General features: G+C 42.5%; 1 protein-coding gene across 4 annotated transcripts in view; it reads left to right on the top strand.

The window, feature by feature from the left end:
• PDZRN3 (PDZ domain containing ring finger 3) overlaps nucleotides 1-15,912 on the top strand; it is a 395,777-nt gene that overhangs the window by 204,183 nt on the left and 175,682 nt on the right. The window contains exon 1 of one of the 4 annotated variants that reach the window (XM_029601106.1): nucleotides 9,903-9,992. The exons of the other annotated variants lie outside the window; for them this stretch is intronic. The gene's annotated coding sequence lies outside the window, so the exon portion shown is untranslated. Of the gene's footprint in view, nucleotides 1-9,902; nucleotides 9,993-15,912 lie in introns of those variants that run through there. 4 annotated transcript variants of the gene reach the window in all.

Here is a 15,912-nt window from a genome sequence, read left to right as displayed (position 1 = left end):
CCGATGGACACCGCGCCATCAACATCAGTGGAACTGTTGGTTTCGTCGATGTTGCTGGTGGATAGGGGTGCCGAAGACTAACTATTGTCGATCTCCTCCAGGCCAAGGACATCAGGCTCCCAAGCCCCAGACAGCTCCTCAGTCAACTCCAGGGACGGGGTTTTGACTAGACCGTAGGGAGCATAAGCCAGTTGCCAGTACCTGGAATGATGGATCTCCGGTCAGGGGCAGGCTGCGGTTCTTTGCGAACTGGTAGACCAGTGTAACCTCGGACCAATGGGTTTTGTCCATCGTCCACCAAATTGCCCTCCATGTCTATTTTGGGGGCTGGTAGCACATCAGGAGGTACTACAGATGGAGCTTTCCTCCTCGTTAATGGCCAGAGCAGTCGAGCCTGTACCACCAGGGCAAAGAGGGTGGAGATTCTACTCCAGGTACTTCCTGATTTCAAAGAAAACAGGAGGACTCCATCCCATCCTAGACCTGAGGCCCTTGAACAAGTTTCTAAAAAAAAAAAAGAGTTCAAGATGGTTTCCTTGGGCACCTTGATCTCCTTTTTGCAAAAAGTGGACTGGCTATGCTCCCTCGACCTAAAGGACGCAAACACCCATATCGAGATCTTCCCCAGCCATAGAAAGTCTCTCCAGTTTGTGGAGGGGAAACAGCACTTCCAGTACCGGGTGTTTCTGTTAGGGCTCGCGTCCACCTCATGAGTCTTCACAAAATGCCTGTCTGTGGTGGTGGCGCACCTCCGCAGACTAGGAGTACATGTTTTCCCATATCTGGTTGATTGGATGGTCAAGAGCACGTCTCAGCATGGTTTGGAGTCACTAGGGTTCATTCTCAGCTATCCAGAGTCCCATCTCAGTCCATTACCTCAGTTGGACTTCATTGGAACCATGCTAGACACTGCTCAAACCAGGGCCTTTCTGTCGCACCAGAGAGCTGTTGCTCTGTTGACCATTGCGACAGAGGTGCAACAGCGCCAGCAGCTATCAGCTTGGCACATGTTGAGGCTATTGGGTCACTTGGCCGTGACAGTCCATGTTACTCCCTTGGCACGCTTACATATGTGCAGAGCCCAGTGGACCCTGAGGTCCCAGTGATGCCAAGCCACTCAGAGCCTCCAGGATTGCATCTGAGTCACCCCATCTCTCCAGGATTCTGTCCTGGTGGCGGGTATTCTCCAATCTAGAATGGGGATTTCCTTTCAGAATCTCCCTACTCAAATTGTGATTACCATGGATGCATCTACCCTGGGATGGAGAGCTCATGTAGATGGGCTAGGCACTCAGGGACTGTGAACGGCTGAGGAACGTTGCAAATCAACTTCCTGGAGCTTCGGGCAATCAGGTACGCGCTATGGATTTTCAGAGGTCAGCTGTCCAACAAAATTGTCCTGATCCAGACCGACAACCAAGTAGCCATGTGGTATGTCAATAAGCAGGGAGGCATGAGATCGTATCTTCTGTATCAGGAACTGGTCCAGATCTGGTCCTGGTCCCTGGCCCACGAGATGGTGCTCAGAGTCATGTATCTGGCCATAACAGAGAATGTGATAGCGGACAAGCTGAGTTGAGCCTTCAGACTGTACAAGTGGTCCCTGGACCAGGGGGTAGAGAATCTGGTTTTCCACTTCTGGGGTAGCCCAGTTGTAGATCTGTTCATGTCCCCCTGCAACCGGAAGGTACCTCTGTTCTGCTCCCTGTCCAGGTCAGATGGCAAACCAGCCTCGGACAACCTTGCCCGTCACTGGGTCAAGGTTTTTCTGTATGTGCATTCTCTGATTCCCTTAGTGGCAAATACTTTTTTGAAGCTTTGTGATGACAGAGGGACTATGATCCTCATAGCTAGTCATTGGCTGAGACAGGTCTGATTTCCACTCCTGCGGGAGTTGTCCATCCAGAAACTGATTAGTCTGGGGACTTATCCAGATTTCATCATGTAAGATCAAGGCAGGATATTGCTTCTTATCCAAGTCAGTTTTTGTCGTCTTCTTCTTTGGTTCTCGACCTTCTTGGGCAGAATTCAGTTCCCATATTTAATCCAACAGTACTCCTCTCCCCAATCTTACATTTTACCATCATGCTTTGTAATAATGTAGCTATTAAAACTAGCAAGGTTGTTGTTTGAACATCTGGTCATCTAGGTCCTGTTACCTTGTTGGACATTACTTGGCCACGACCAACCTGCTAGCACCAACCTGGTTGGTTTCTGAGGCATCTACACCTGTTGGCACCAACCCAGCTGCCCTGTGGCCTGTGGTGCCGCTTGGTCATGCTTGCTTTCTGTCCCTTGCTTTCTTTTTTTATCATTTTGCTGGTTAATACTCGGCCACTACCATCTGCTGGCATCAGCCTACTTTGTTTCTGGGGGGAGTTGTAGCCTGCTGGCTTCAGCCCAAGTTCCTTGTGGCCTGCAGTGTTGCTAAGTTGTGTTTCCTTTCTCTGCTGTTTGCTTTCTTTTTATCATCTGTTCCCTTGCCACTGCTCAAGAGGAAGGGTGGATTGTTTTCAATTACTGCCACCATCCTCTATCTGTCCCAAGCATGCTTGAATTCTCTCATAGAGCTGGTTTCCACCAACCTCTGCTGATAATTCCAAAACTATTACAAAAAAAAAAAAAAATCCACCCTTTATTAATTCTAAGCATTTACCACCCTCTCAGAAAAGAAGTATTTTCTCCTGTTTCTTCTGAGCCTTCCTCCCTCCAGCTTTAAATCATGACCCTTGTCCTTGAAATTCTTTTCCTACAGAAAATGTTGCCTTCCTGAAATGTATTGAAGCCTGTCAATTATTTGAATGTTTCAATCAGATCTCTCCTTTCCTCCAGCGAGTACATTTGAATGGGTTACATGGCATCCCAGACGTATTCTGCAACCCTGCCCCCTCCCCCCCCTAGCCAATCCCGTCATCAGGATTGGCTAGGGGGGGGAGGGGGCAGAAGACTCAGTATTTGCAAATTTATCGCATGCATATTCATTAGGGATATCCTGAAAACCTGATTGGCTGTGGGGTCACTGGGTCAGGGTTGGGAAGTTATGCAGTAAGGCTTGTGTTATAGGCCCCATAACAATTTAGTAGCTCTTCTCTGAACAGATTCCATCCCCTCAGTCTCCTTATGAAAGCACGGCATCCAGATTTTTACCTATAGAGATCCTCTAGGTCCCCACTATCCACTGTCCCTAGCTTAAGCCCTAGGCTGGGATTAAGTAGGAGGTGGGAGTTTGCAGACCCTCCCTTGCGGGCACCTCCTGTGAGGCTGCCTGGAATGGTCAGCAGCCTGCATAAAAGCAGGCAGAGCACAAGGAGCAGTGTGGCATTTTTCAGTTAGAGTTCAAGGAAGCTGGAGAATTTTGCAGAATGTTCTCTAATTTTAGGCTGCATAGGCTGATACCCGGGGAACAGACATTAATAAACAACATAAGAACTGCCATACTGGGTCAGACCCGATGGTCCATCAAGCCCAGCATCCTGTTTCTAACAGTAGTCAATCCAGGTCACAAGTACCTGGCAAGATCTCAAAGAGTAAATAGATCCCTTGCTGGGGATAAGTAGTAGCTTTCCCCAAGTCTACCAGTTAATAACAGTTTATGAACTTTTCCAGGACCTTTTCCAAACGTTTTTTAAACCCAGCTATGCTAACTGCCTTTACCATATCCTCCGACAATGAATTCCAGAGCTCAATTATGTGTTGAGTGAAAAATAGGAGCTGCAGAACAGCTCCTGATGGTATGTGTGTGTGTGAATGAATGAGTGCATGTAAATGAGAGCCTGACTGGGGTGTGTGGTATGTGTGAATGAGAGCCTGTAAATGAGAGCCTGACTGGGGTGTGTGGTATGTGTGAATGAGAGCCTGACTGGGGTGTGTGGTATGTGTGAATGGGAGCCTGACAGGGGTGTGTGTGTGTGTGTGTGTGTGTGTGTGAATTGGAGCCTGTCTGGGGGTTTGTGTGTATGGGAACCTGTCTGGGGTGTGTATGTAGGAATGGGAGCCTGATTGGAGTGGGGGTGGGGGTTGTTTGTGTGCGCATGAGAGCCTGACTGGGGTGTGTGATATGTATGAATGGGAGCCTGACCGGGGTGTGTGTATGTGAATGGGAGCCTGACTGGGGGGGGGTGTGTGTATGGGAACCTGTCTGGGCTGTGTATGTAGGAATGGGAGCCTGGCCGAAGTGGGGGTGGGGTTGTTTGTGTGCGCTTGAGAACCTGACTGGGATGTGTGTATGTGTAGGAACCTGCTTGGGGGAGGGGAATGAATGGGAACCTGACTGGGGTGTGTGTGTATATAAAGAAAGTTTGTGCTGCCCCATTAATCCACACCATACTCAGGATGTCTGGAAATTAAACGTTTTCAGTTTCCATTCTTATTAGTTTTAATTATTGAGTGCCTGTCTTCCATTTTGAAATAGTTTTATTATTTGTAAAATTTTGTATGACCTCTTAATTATTGGATGTTCTGTTCCTTAGCACGTTGGAAATATTCTTTTTATATGTTTGGTTTTACTAATATGATTGGTTTAAATTCCTTGATTTTATTGTTTGATGAATAATTTATGAGGATGGGTGATGTTTGTTTCTCCATTGCTGCACAGCATACAGAGTCTGGCTTGATACGGTTTCCAGTTCAGTTTCAGTTTATACTTTATAGTCTCTTTATAGTCTCTTTATTCTGTGTTCTGCCTATTTAACTTAGGTGGGGTATTCTGTGCTTTAAAAAAAAAACAACCAAAAAATGAGGGGAGTAGCACAGTAACTGTTCACACGGGGCAGCAAAAAGTCTAGCACCAGCCCTGCCATGGAGCAATACAGAGGTATTATGACATTCTCTGTTTTAGTCTCTATTCCTTTCCCCATAATTCCTAGCATTCTGTTAGCTCTGTTGACTGCCACCTTACACTGAGCTCAAGATTTCAAAGTATTGTCCACGATGACACTCAGATCCTTTTCCTGGGTGGTAACTTCTAATATGGACCCTAACATTGTGTATCTACAGTGTGGGTTACTTTTTCCTATGTGCATGACTTTGCCCTTGTCCACATTAAATTTCATCTGCCATTTGGATGCTCAGTCTCCTGGTCTTGCAAGATCCTTCTGCAGTTTTTTACAATTTGCTTGTGATTTAACAGCTTGGAGTAATTTTGTCTTGTCTGCAAATTTGGTCACCTCACTCGTTGTTCTCTTTTTTAGATCATTTATAAATATATTAAAAAGCACGGGTCCCAGTACAGACCCCTGAGGCACTCCACTGTTTACCTTACTCCAGTGAGAAAACTGACCAGTTTAGCTCTACTCTCTGTTTCCTAACTTTTAACTAGTTTGAAATCCACATTAGGACATTGCCCCCTAACCTGTGACTTTTTAATTTTCTCAGGAGTCACTCATGGCCATTTTGTCAAACGCCTTTTGAAAATCCAAAAACATGACATCCATTAGCTTACCATTATCCACATGATTATTAATCAATTCAAAAAAATGTAGTAGATCGGTGAGGCAAAACTTTCCTTGGGTAAATCTATGCTGGCTGTGTCCCCATTAAACCTTGTCTTTCTATATGTTCTGTGATTATATTCTTTAGAATAGTTTCTTCAATTTTTCCCGGCACTGAAGTCAGATTCACCGGTCTGCAGTTGCCCATAACACTCCTGGAGCCCTTTTTAAAGATCATTGATATATTGGCCACCCTCCAGCCTTCAGGTACAATACACTATTTTAATGATAGCTTACAAATTATGGTCTGCCAGGGAGTGTCTCTGGGACTGGAATGGAAGAAGAGTTATTGTGAGATTGTGGTTTTTGGAAATTTTGGATTTTTGTGTTGAGTGTGATCCTGCCTCTGGAGGATTTTCCCTCCTGCCTATAGGGACTAAGAGCTGTGATTCCCTGCCTGCCATACAAAAGAAAGGCAGCAGTGTCTTGCTTGTTGAGAAATGAGTTGCTGTTTTGAGAAGAGTTTTGTTCCCGTTTTGTTGGGAGGAATCTTTGCCACCAGTTCCTCTCCCTGAGAAGGAGAGAGAATGTGATTTTTGTAATTTGGGACTTTCTAACCAGAAGTCCAAAGTACCTTCAGAGAAGGAGTTGGGCGATCCCATTCCCCACCAGGAAACCATTCTCTATCAATCAGGAGTGTTGATTCTGTTTCCTACTGCCTACCATCTGAGGGACAATAACTTGGCTAACAAACTGAGATAACAAAGACATCTTGAATTGGTTAATTTTATGAGAAGAGCTTTTTCTTTGCTAATTGGACTGTAAGATATTTTTGGTTGCAGTACAGATTTTGTTGGTCCAGTGTTTCTTTTTTTTATGAGAAAATTAGAGACTGTATGTTGTCCATAGCAGGCCCAATAACTATGGAACTCTCTACCTGAGCCTCTTCGACTGACTACAGAAACAAAGAATTTAAAACGTGATCTAAAAACATGGTTATTTAAAAATGCCTGTAACCTGGCTTAAAAATGATCTAACTCAGAACATATATCTACAAAGACAATCTCTTAAAGAACATAACAATTGAACTAATTACCACACTTTATCCCTACTCCGCCCACTAAATGTACCAGAACATCCCTGTAGACCCACATCTCCCTGATTATATTAGTCAGTATATGTGTCGATCTGTAACATGGTAGTCAATGCATGTGTCAGTGTATAATATGTATGTTATATGTTTGTTTATGTCAATCAAAGTTTTGGATGTCATGTTATAAACCATTGTGATCTTCATTTGGAATGACGGTATATAAAATGGCCAAATAAATAAATTAAATAAATGAGGTGCCCCAGACGTGAGAACATCCCAAGAGTGTACATCTGAGAGAAAAGACTGAGAGACCTATCAGGCCGATACAGTAAAAATAGCGGGAGAGCGGGCGATTCAGTAAATTAATTTATTTAAATTAGGGCCCGCGGTAAAAAGAGGCGCTAGGGACACTAGCGCATCCCTAGCGCCTCTTTTTGGACAGGAGCGGCGGCTGTCAGCGAGTTTGACAGCCGACGCTCAATTTTGCCGGCGTCGGTTCTCAAACCCGCTGACAGCCAGGGGTTCAGAACATGGACGCCAGCAAAATTGAGCGTCCGGTTTTCAAGCTGCGGGCCGATTTCAAATTTTTTTTTTAACTTTTTTTTTAATTTTCGGGACCTCCGACTTAATATTGCCATGATATTAAATCGGAGGGTGCACAGAAAAGCAGGTTTTACTGCTTTTCTATGCACTTCCCCGGCGCCGGCAGAAATTAACGTCTACCTTTGGATAGGTGCTAATTTATTAAAGTAAAACGTGCGCCTTGGCTGCACATTTTACTTACTGAATCGCGCGGGAATAATTAATAGGGCCATCAACATGCATTTGCATGTTGCGGGCGCTATTAGTTTCGGGGGGGTTGGATGCACGTTTTCGGCGCACTATTACCCCTTACTGAATAAGGGGTAAAGCTAGCGCATCGAAAACACGCGTCCAAATGCGGGTTAACGGTGCGCTCCGCCGGAGCACACTGTACTGTATCGGCCCGTATGTGAGTTATGTCATCCCTGAGTGCCTGTACCCTGGAGGTGAATTGTCCTCCCTACCAGAAGGAACCCCAGCACCCAGTGCCAGTGGACTGAGCAAACGAGAAAGAGAGTGAGCGAGAGAGAGAGTTTGAGGCACCAGGACAACCATGTACTACTCCCGTATTCAGGACAACCACTGAAAAAGGGATTACATACACAATACTCAAGGTGGGGTCTTCAGTTTGGAGGAAAATCTTCAGTGATGGGAATTGCAAACTGTAGTGCCCTCAGAAGGAGAGAGGATTAAAACTGCTCTTTGTATGCTAGTTTTGAAAGCCAGTAATGACAAATCTGGGCTATACAGTGGCTATTTAAAGTCTATACCTTCTTGAACATTTTTGACATTTTGTTGTATCGGAGTCTCAGACTTGCTTGCATTTAAATTAGGAGGTTTTTATCTAATCATCAACACACCATACTCCACACCTTTCGGGGCTGGAAATGTTTTATTGGGTGACAAAGCATATACATATCAAAAAAAAAAAACCAAAACCAAAATCTAACAATTGTAAAAGTTTATCCCCCTTGCCACCCTAATCAATACTTAGTAAAAGCACCTTTGGCAGCAATTACAGCTGAGAATCTTTTGGGATAGATCTCCACCAACTTTGCCCACCTATATTTGTCAATTTTAGACTATTCTTTTTTCAAGATTATTGACGCTTTGTCGTGTTCCCTGGGGGAACATTGAAGGACATCTTCAAGTTATGCCACGGATTTTCATTTGGATTGAGGTTGAGGCTCTTACTGGGCCACTTTGGTTCATTTTTGTTCTGTTTCTAGTGTAGTTTTGGCTGAGTGCTTTCAGTCGTTGAGCTGCTGGAAGTGGGCTTATGTCCCAGTTTCAGCTTTCTTGCAGAGGGCAGCAGGTTATCCTCAAGGGCTTTTCTGTAATTTTCTCCATTCATTATTCCTTCTGTATTAAGTGCCCTAGCTCTGGCAATGAGAAACATCCCTATAACAAGATGCTGCGACCACCATGCTTTACAGTAGGGTTGGTGCTTTCTGGGCGATGTGATTTTTGGAGTTTGTACCAAATGAAATACTTTGCATTCAGATCAAAAAGTTCTATTTTAGTTTGTCACACCACAAAACTTTTTGCCACATGGCTACTCTCCCCAGAATGTTCCTTTGAATAGTTCAACTGGGATGCAAGGTGAGCTATTTTGCGTAATTGCTTCCTTCTTGACCCTCTTCCATAGAGCCAGATCTGTGGAGTGCTTGTGATATTGTTGTCACATGCACACTTTGACCAATCCCAGCCTGGGAAGCCTGTAACTCTTTCCAAGTTGCTAAAGGTGTTTTGACTGCCTCCCTAATCGGTCTCTTTCATACTCAGCCAGCCAGTTGGTAGGAAGGCTTGATCTAGGCAAGGTGTTAGTGGTGCCATACATCGTCCAGTTCTTACTTCTTAATATTCCTCCTGACTGTGTTCGCAGGGATATTCGAGGACTTTTAATTAATTCCATACCCATCCCCAGACCTGCTGCAGAAGTACATCTTTGTCCCAGAGTTCTTGTCACATCTGCTTGGTGCTTGAGCTTGCATCTTTGCTTGGAAATGCATAGGGGCCTTCATTTTCAGTTTTTATTTTATTTTCCCTTGCATTTTATCAGTAAATATTATAATGAACAAAAATGGGAGAAAAATCAGGAGAAAAAAGTGACTCTTTTACCACTGATCTGCTCCTGATTTTGTTCATAAATTCGTGGGATAAATAAAATAAAACTGAAAATAAAGGTCCCTAAAAATGCACTACCCAGCAGAGATAGCCTATGGGAACTGCTGAATTTATCCTGTCATGTGACTCAGTATAATTTAACACCGGTGGGACCAATTCACCTGATGTGTGCTTTTGAAGGCAATTGGTTACACCAGACTGCTGCAGAAGTACAAGGGGCATGGACACTTACCTAACCAAGCTATTTCTACCTCATTTTCTAAGTAAGAGTATATTTTTCACTTGACAATTGTGGGGTAGGATGTGAGATACAAGGCGCAAACACTTTTTCATGCATTTTACTTCCAGGCTATTAAGGATAAAAGATTTTGGAAAGGGTGTAGCTTTTCTATAGCTACTGTATATATGCATACATTCCTGTAATAAACTCATTTATTGGAGTCTGCATCTTGAGCCATCTGTCAAAGGAACAATTGCATGCCTTTAACAGGGCTAATGACTTGTTGTTTTTTATCGGTTAAGAATATGGTATGGTTTGGTTTGAGAGGATAATTTGCTTATCCAAGGCAAAATATTTCTTTATCCTCCAGCATTTGAAACTTGAAAATGCTTACAGTTCCACCAAGGAAAAGGCCACCTCAAGAAAGAAAAGTAGATTACATTTGGAGTATTAAAAATAAAATCATTCAGAAACATTATAAACAAAACCACCACACTATCAAAAATGAGGAAGACTAATAGGAGCAGAGGAAGCATGGCAGGTAAATATGAGTTCACTCTTGTACTCTCTGGTGGTGCTCGTAAAACAAGTTTGATTTCATTAACTAATAAGAGTTGCATGGTCATAGCATGCAAAAAAATGTTTTGAACTCTGAAATGGCCACTAGAGCTAGAAATTGGACACCATATCTAACAAATAGATGCAGTTGGAGATGGTGTGGCTTATTGCTCTTATTTAACTCTGGCACATGGAAATATCTGTCAAAGGCAGCCATTAGCCCTTTTTTTGCAAACATCTATGCCATGAAATATCTATAGTTTTCACAGCTCATACTCTTCTGACAGATCCTTGCAAAAGAAATCATTTTATAGCCAATGCTGTACAAAACACGTCTTGATAAATGATTTCCTGAATGAGATCAAGGGCCTTAAAACTTGTCATTCATGACAGGATTATCAGAACCAGCATCAGATGCTGCAGAAAAGCGTACATCACACTGAGCTATGTCTAGTTGCCATAGTCTAAATTCTGCTGCTATTTCATGAATCTAATTACAGTATTTACTTTTAAACAAATGCTGTTGCCTGTTTATAAAGATCCTCACATTTATGTAGTTGCATCACCACCAGCATTCTGATTCAGGTAACTTTACTAGTATGACAATTTTTATGTATTGTCAAAGTAATACATAAGATGAATAATGTAAAGAGGGAAAACTTAAAAACTAGTAATTGTAAAATAAAATTACAGGGTAGAGAGAGGATAATTCCCAGGTTTTGGTGCTGGTCCATTTTGCTCCTGGTCAGATTTCATTTCTAGCCTGGTGACAGGATAGCACGCATTTTGCTGCCATAGCTGCTGTTTTCCTGTTTCTCCCAGGATTACACACACATTTTTGTTGGACATCTGATTTTTCTCTCTCAGCTTTGGGAAATGTGCATCTTCAGTCTCTTTGTATTTTGCACGGTATAGGAGGAAGTACATTTCTAGTTTTATTGGTCTAGTGTTGCATTGCATACAGAGTCTGGCTTCTTGGGGTTTCCAGTTCAGTGTTTGCTTATTTCTGCTTCTAGTCTGTGTTCACTTGTCTGCATTGGGTAAGGCTCTGACTGTGTTTTGCATTTATAACAGAGGTGTGGTATTCTGCTAACATGTAGTTTCTATGTAGAAATCTGTAGCAGTCCAGCTTCTTCTGTTTTCCAATCTGTATCTCCCAGTGAGGGAGATATTTGGGTTCTAGGGTGTTGCAAGGTTTGTATTGCTGCCTTTTCGTATCCTTGGTAGTTAGTTCTGATTTACTATTTGCTACATACATACGTGGTGAGTGCTTTTTTCCCAGAGTTTTGTGTTATTTCATAGAATGCTTGGTAGTGGATAGAGTTTGTATCTTTGTTATTGAGATGACACCAAAATTTGAATATTCTTTTTTGTATGGTGAATAGTAAGGAGAAGCGTCCTAATTCTGCTCTGCACCCATTACTATAGGCGTTTCCGTGGACACAAAGTGTCTGTTTGTAGAACTGGAGGGACAGGATTCCTATCTGTATAGTTTGAGGTTAATGACAGACCCCAGCCTTCACTCCTATATCAAAGGATTGGTTGAATGATGCTATCAGATAATTTTAATAGTAGTTTGCCTTTGTTGGTTTTGGTCTACCCTGGGACTGAAGTACCACCTGCTTGCAGTCTCTGGCTTAGGTTGTGGGAGCAGCTCTTTCAGTCCACTCACTGGCTGGTAGGGTTTGTTTTCAGGTTTTTTGGGGCGGGGGGGGGGATTTGGAATATTTTTCTTGATAAGCATGTGAGATCCTTGGGTGTTTCTTAGGGAGAGGGCCTAAGATAGGGAAGATCTGCTCCTCTGCACCTTCCAGGAGAATAGAGGTATGGTGGTGACCCGCTGTAGTGCCTTCTGGTGTTTAAATTCATCTTTTGGGTCAGAAGATCTAGGGAGAAGAGTTTTTTGTTGCCCCTTCTTCCTGCCCTAGTAAGAAACATCACGAGCTGCATGTTGCAGTGGATCCTTTTCCATCAAGGATTCAAGAAAGAAAAGAGAAATCAAGCATTGAAATCGTCGGCCCAGTGGCAATGCTGATCAAAAAAGCAAACAATGTTAGGAATTATTAGGAAGGGAATGGAAAATAAAACAGAGGATGTCATAATGCCTCTGTATCGCTCCATGGTGTGCAATTCTGGTCGCCACATCTAAAAAAAGATATAGTTGCGATGGAGAAAGTGCAAAGAAGGGTGACCAAAATGATATGGGGCATGGATTGACTGTCCTATGAGGAAAGGCTAAAGAAGTTAGGGCCTTTCCTCATAGGAGAAGTTTGGAGAAGAGATGACCGAGGTAGGATATAATAGAAGTTTGGAGAAGAGATGACCGAGGGGGGATATAATAGAAGTCTACAAAATCATGAAAGGACTTGGACAAGTTAATGTAAATCGGTTATTTACTTTCTCAGATAATTGAAGGACCAGGGGGCACTCCATGAAGTTAGGAAGTAGCTCATTTAAAACTAATTAAAAAAAAAATCTTTTTCACTCAGCGCATAGTTAAACTCTGGAATTCATTGCCAGGGGATGTGGTTACAGCAGTTAGTATTACTGGGTTTAAAAAAGGTTTGGATGAGTTCCTAGAAGTTAAAGCCATAAACTGCTATTACGGTAATTAATAAGCAATAATAGCTTGTGATCTATCTAATGTTTGGGTACTTTCCAGGTACATGTGATTGGATTGGCCACTGTTGGAAACAGGATGCTGGGCTTGATGGACCCTTGGTCTGACCCAGTATGGCATTTTTTATGTTCAAGCATGGTTTACATCCTATCTTTCCAATCGCTTCTCACAAATCTAGCCCCAATTTGTAAGATTCTGATGAGCCTTTGTGAAGAATATAGACTTTTTGCAGACTATATTCAATTCTACGTCAAAATGAGTACTGTCTGGACTGATACAGTGAACCCTATTGGTATCTGTTTGTCAGCCATTAAACAATGGCTGCAGCACAACAAACTTTCTCTAAATGTCTCAAAAACAGAGTTTTTGGTTTGCCTGCGTTCCAACAGTACTAATGTTCCTTCTAACATAATCTTGAACAACTTTAATTTTCCCATCTCCTCTTATGTGAAAAGCCTTGGTATGTGGATTGACTCCAAGCTGTTGTTTAACCATCATATAAAGACTGTGACTAGAAGTAGCTTTTTCAAACTTAGAGTTCTCCATACCCTGAAGGATCTTCTAGAACCGGACAATTTCAAATTAGTTATTCAAGCATCAGTGTTATCCATCTTGGATTATTGCAGTGCAATATACATTGAGCTACCTGATTTGGCCTTAAAGCCTCTTCAATTACTTCTTAACTCTACAGCCCGATTGGTCATTTGAATTAAGCATGCTGACCACATCACTTCTACCCTCCACCATCTTCATTGGTTACCTGTTTGTTTTATGGTTCAATCCAAAATATTGCTTCTTACTCATAAGTTCCTTAGCATTTCTTCTTTGCGTTGGACTAATTTCTTGCTACGAATATATCAACTCACCAGACATCTCAGATCACAAGAAAAGGGTCTTCTTGAAGTGCCTACAGTATGAGCAGGGAGACTGTCAACTACTAGAGATTGTGCTTTTTCAGTAGTGGTACCTACCATGTGGATTACCATACCTGCGACTTTGAGACTTATGGAATGCTCTAAAATATTTCAATCAGCGTTAAGTTCTTTTCTGACGAACCAAACATTTATTAAAATAATATCACAATTTTAAGATCTAGTTGGACTTTGGGTATTTAAATCGCCTCATATTTTGTCTGTGAAGTTATGTTGTGTTTTATTTATGTTGATTTTGTGTAAGTTTACTTTGTAAATTTTTCAGGGCGTGAGCGCGAAGCGATTAAGACATTTTAATAAAGAAACAAACAAACGAGAGACATTGGAAAAACTGTGAGAGAGATCAATATCAAGTTACATCTGAGGGTGTGCGACAAGAGGGGCAAGATGGTGCCCTGATTAGAATCATGCACAGCTCTGCTCTCCCTGCTTTGATCTTCTTTCCTTTTTCGCAGTGCCACCAAAGAGAAGAGGGCGAGGTGAGGGTTTTCCCCTGCATGCCAACTCACCTTGCTGAGCAGGCACTTATTACATCATTCTGCTTCGGCAATGCTTGAGGGGGTGAGCCTTGTTGTGACTGTCGACGGAGGAGTGCTACAATTGCCTGGGAATGAGGTTTCATTCAGCACCCCCCCCCCCCCAATCCCCGGCCACCACCTGCGAGGAGAGAAGCCGCGCAAGATGTGTTTCCGACATCCCTGACTGATGATGTCAGGTCTCAGTCAGAGGAGGAGGGGGGACGCCGAGCGGGGAGGCAGATTTGTTGAATATCGCGATTCGGAATGGAGGAGAAGCGGCCGCTCGAAATGATGCAGCTTCCCCGGTTCGTTCTGGGGCTTCTGGTGTGTCAGCTTGAAGGTGTTTTCCCGACGTTTGCAGAGATTCTCCCGGTTCAGGGTGAGTTACAGATCTCTCCTGTCAAGCCGGCAGTAGTGACTCTAGACACCTTGTAGGAAAAGATAGCTGGGCTGGCTGTAAAGGTTTCCAATATTAAAATTGATTTTCTAACAAATCAGCCGGATCCGTTGGTAAAGTCTCATGGTGAAACTATCTCAGGGTTACATTCTTCTGTTGGTAAAATAGAAACTGAGATAGAAGAGATTCAGAACATCACTGCTGCTTCTATGAAGGAGAAAAATGCTTTGTCCAGGAGAATTGAACTCTTGGAATATTGGAACCGACGTCCGAGATCTGAGACTGACTAATTTTCCTAAAGTTATGGGGGAGCCTTCCCTTTTTACCTTCAGAAGGTATTTACGTGAAATTCTTCTTGTTGTTAAGGATCAGATTCCCCCTATCAAAAAAGTTTATTTCCCTTCGAAGTCGGCAGGTGAAGGACGCTGTTGTCTGGTTTTGTCTGGAGTTTCCCTGGACATGGAGAACTTAACTAATTTTCTAGAGCAGTCTGGTTATGAAGTTATTGAATGTTCTACTTTGATTGTTTCCTTTGTTGTTGAGCATGATATTAGTAGAATCGTGTCTGCATATTTTAGACATATCATTTCTCCTTTTCATGGTCACAATATTCGAATGTTTCCAGATGTTTCTAAGGTCACCCAAGAGAGAAGGGTTTGTTTTTTTTTCCATGCATCAAGAAGTTTTGTCTTTGGGGGTTTCCTTTTTATTAAAATACCCCTGTAAGTGTATTATAAAAAAAAGGATGATGATTATATTTTCTTCTCACCTGAATAGTTGAGGCCATTTATAGATAGATGCTAGAGCTCAACTACATCCTACTTGATGTCTCTGGTTTTAGCCATGGGTTTAAATATAAATGCTGAAGTATTAGGTTAAGCCTATTTCATTATTCTGATTTCCTTAATTTCTCCTATAAATTTTTGTCCCTGCTGGTCGATTATTGATAATGTATGTGAGCCTTTAAATTTATGATTATATGTATTTCTTGTTTTTCTTTTCCTTCCCTGGATATGAGAATCCTATAATGTTTCTGTTTGCAAGCTATGATACTTGTACATTTTTTTAAATGTATAAATAATAATAATAATAATAAAAAAAGTTACATCTGAGGACCCCTACTTGGAGTCTCCAATCCCTGGGAGTGAGAAATCTGTGATTTTGTGCAGAGACACTGATTCCTTTTTTATATCCAGCTTTGGGGGAGGAGGGGAAGGGCATCTGCCCAGATCAGGATACCCCTGCCCACTTGGGATCCTCATGGATCCTAGCAGTGGAAAAGAGAGAGAGACCCTTGCACAGATTCAGAGAGAAAGAATTGTAACAGCCATCTGTGGGACAAGAACTGATGTGGATTGTGCCAGTTACCAGTCAGATTACAACTTCAGTAAAGTTTATTTTTGGACACTCACCCAGAGTCTCCCGTGTGGTTTGAT

Source organism: Rhinatrema bivittatum, chromosome 4 (genome assembly GCF_901001135.1).
Source record: "Rhinatrema bivittatum chromosome 4, aRhiBiv1.1, whole genome shotgun sequence".
Classification (NCBI taxonomy): Eukaryota; Metazoa; Chordata; class Amphibia; order Gymnophiona; family Rhinatrematidae; genus Rhinatrema; species Rhinatrema bivittatum.
Note: the sequence above shows the minus strand (reverse complement) of the source record. Positions and strands in the feature narration are given on the sequence as shown.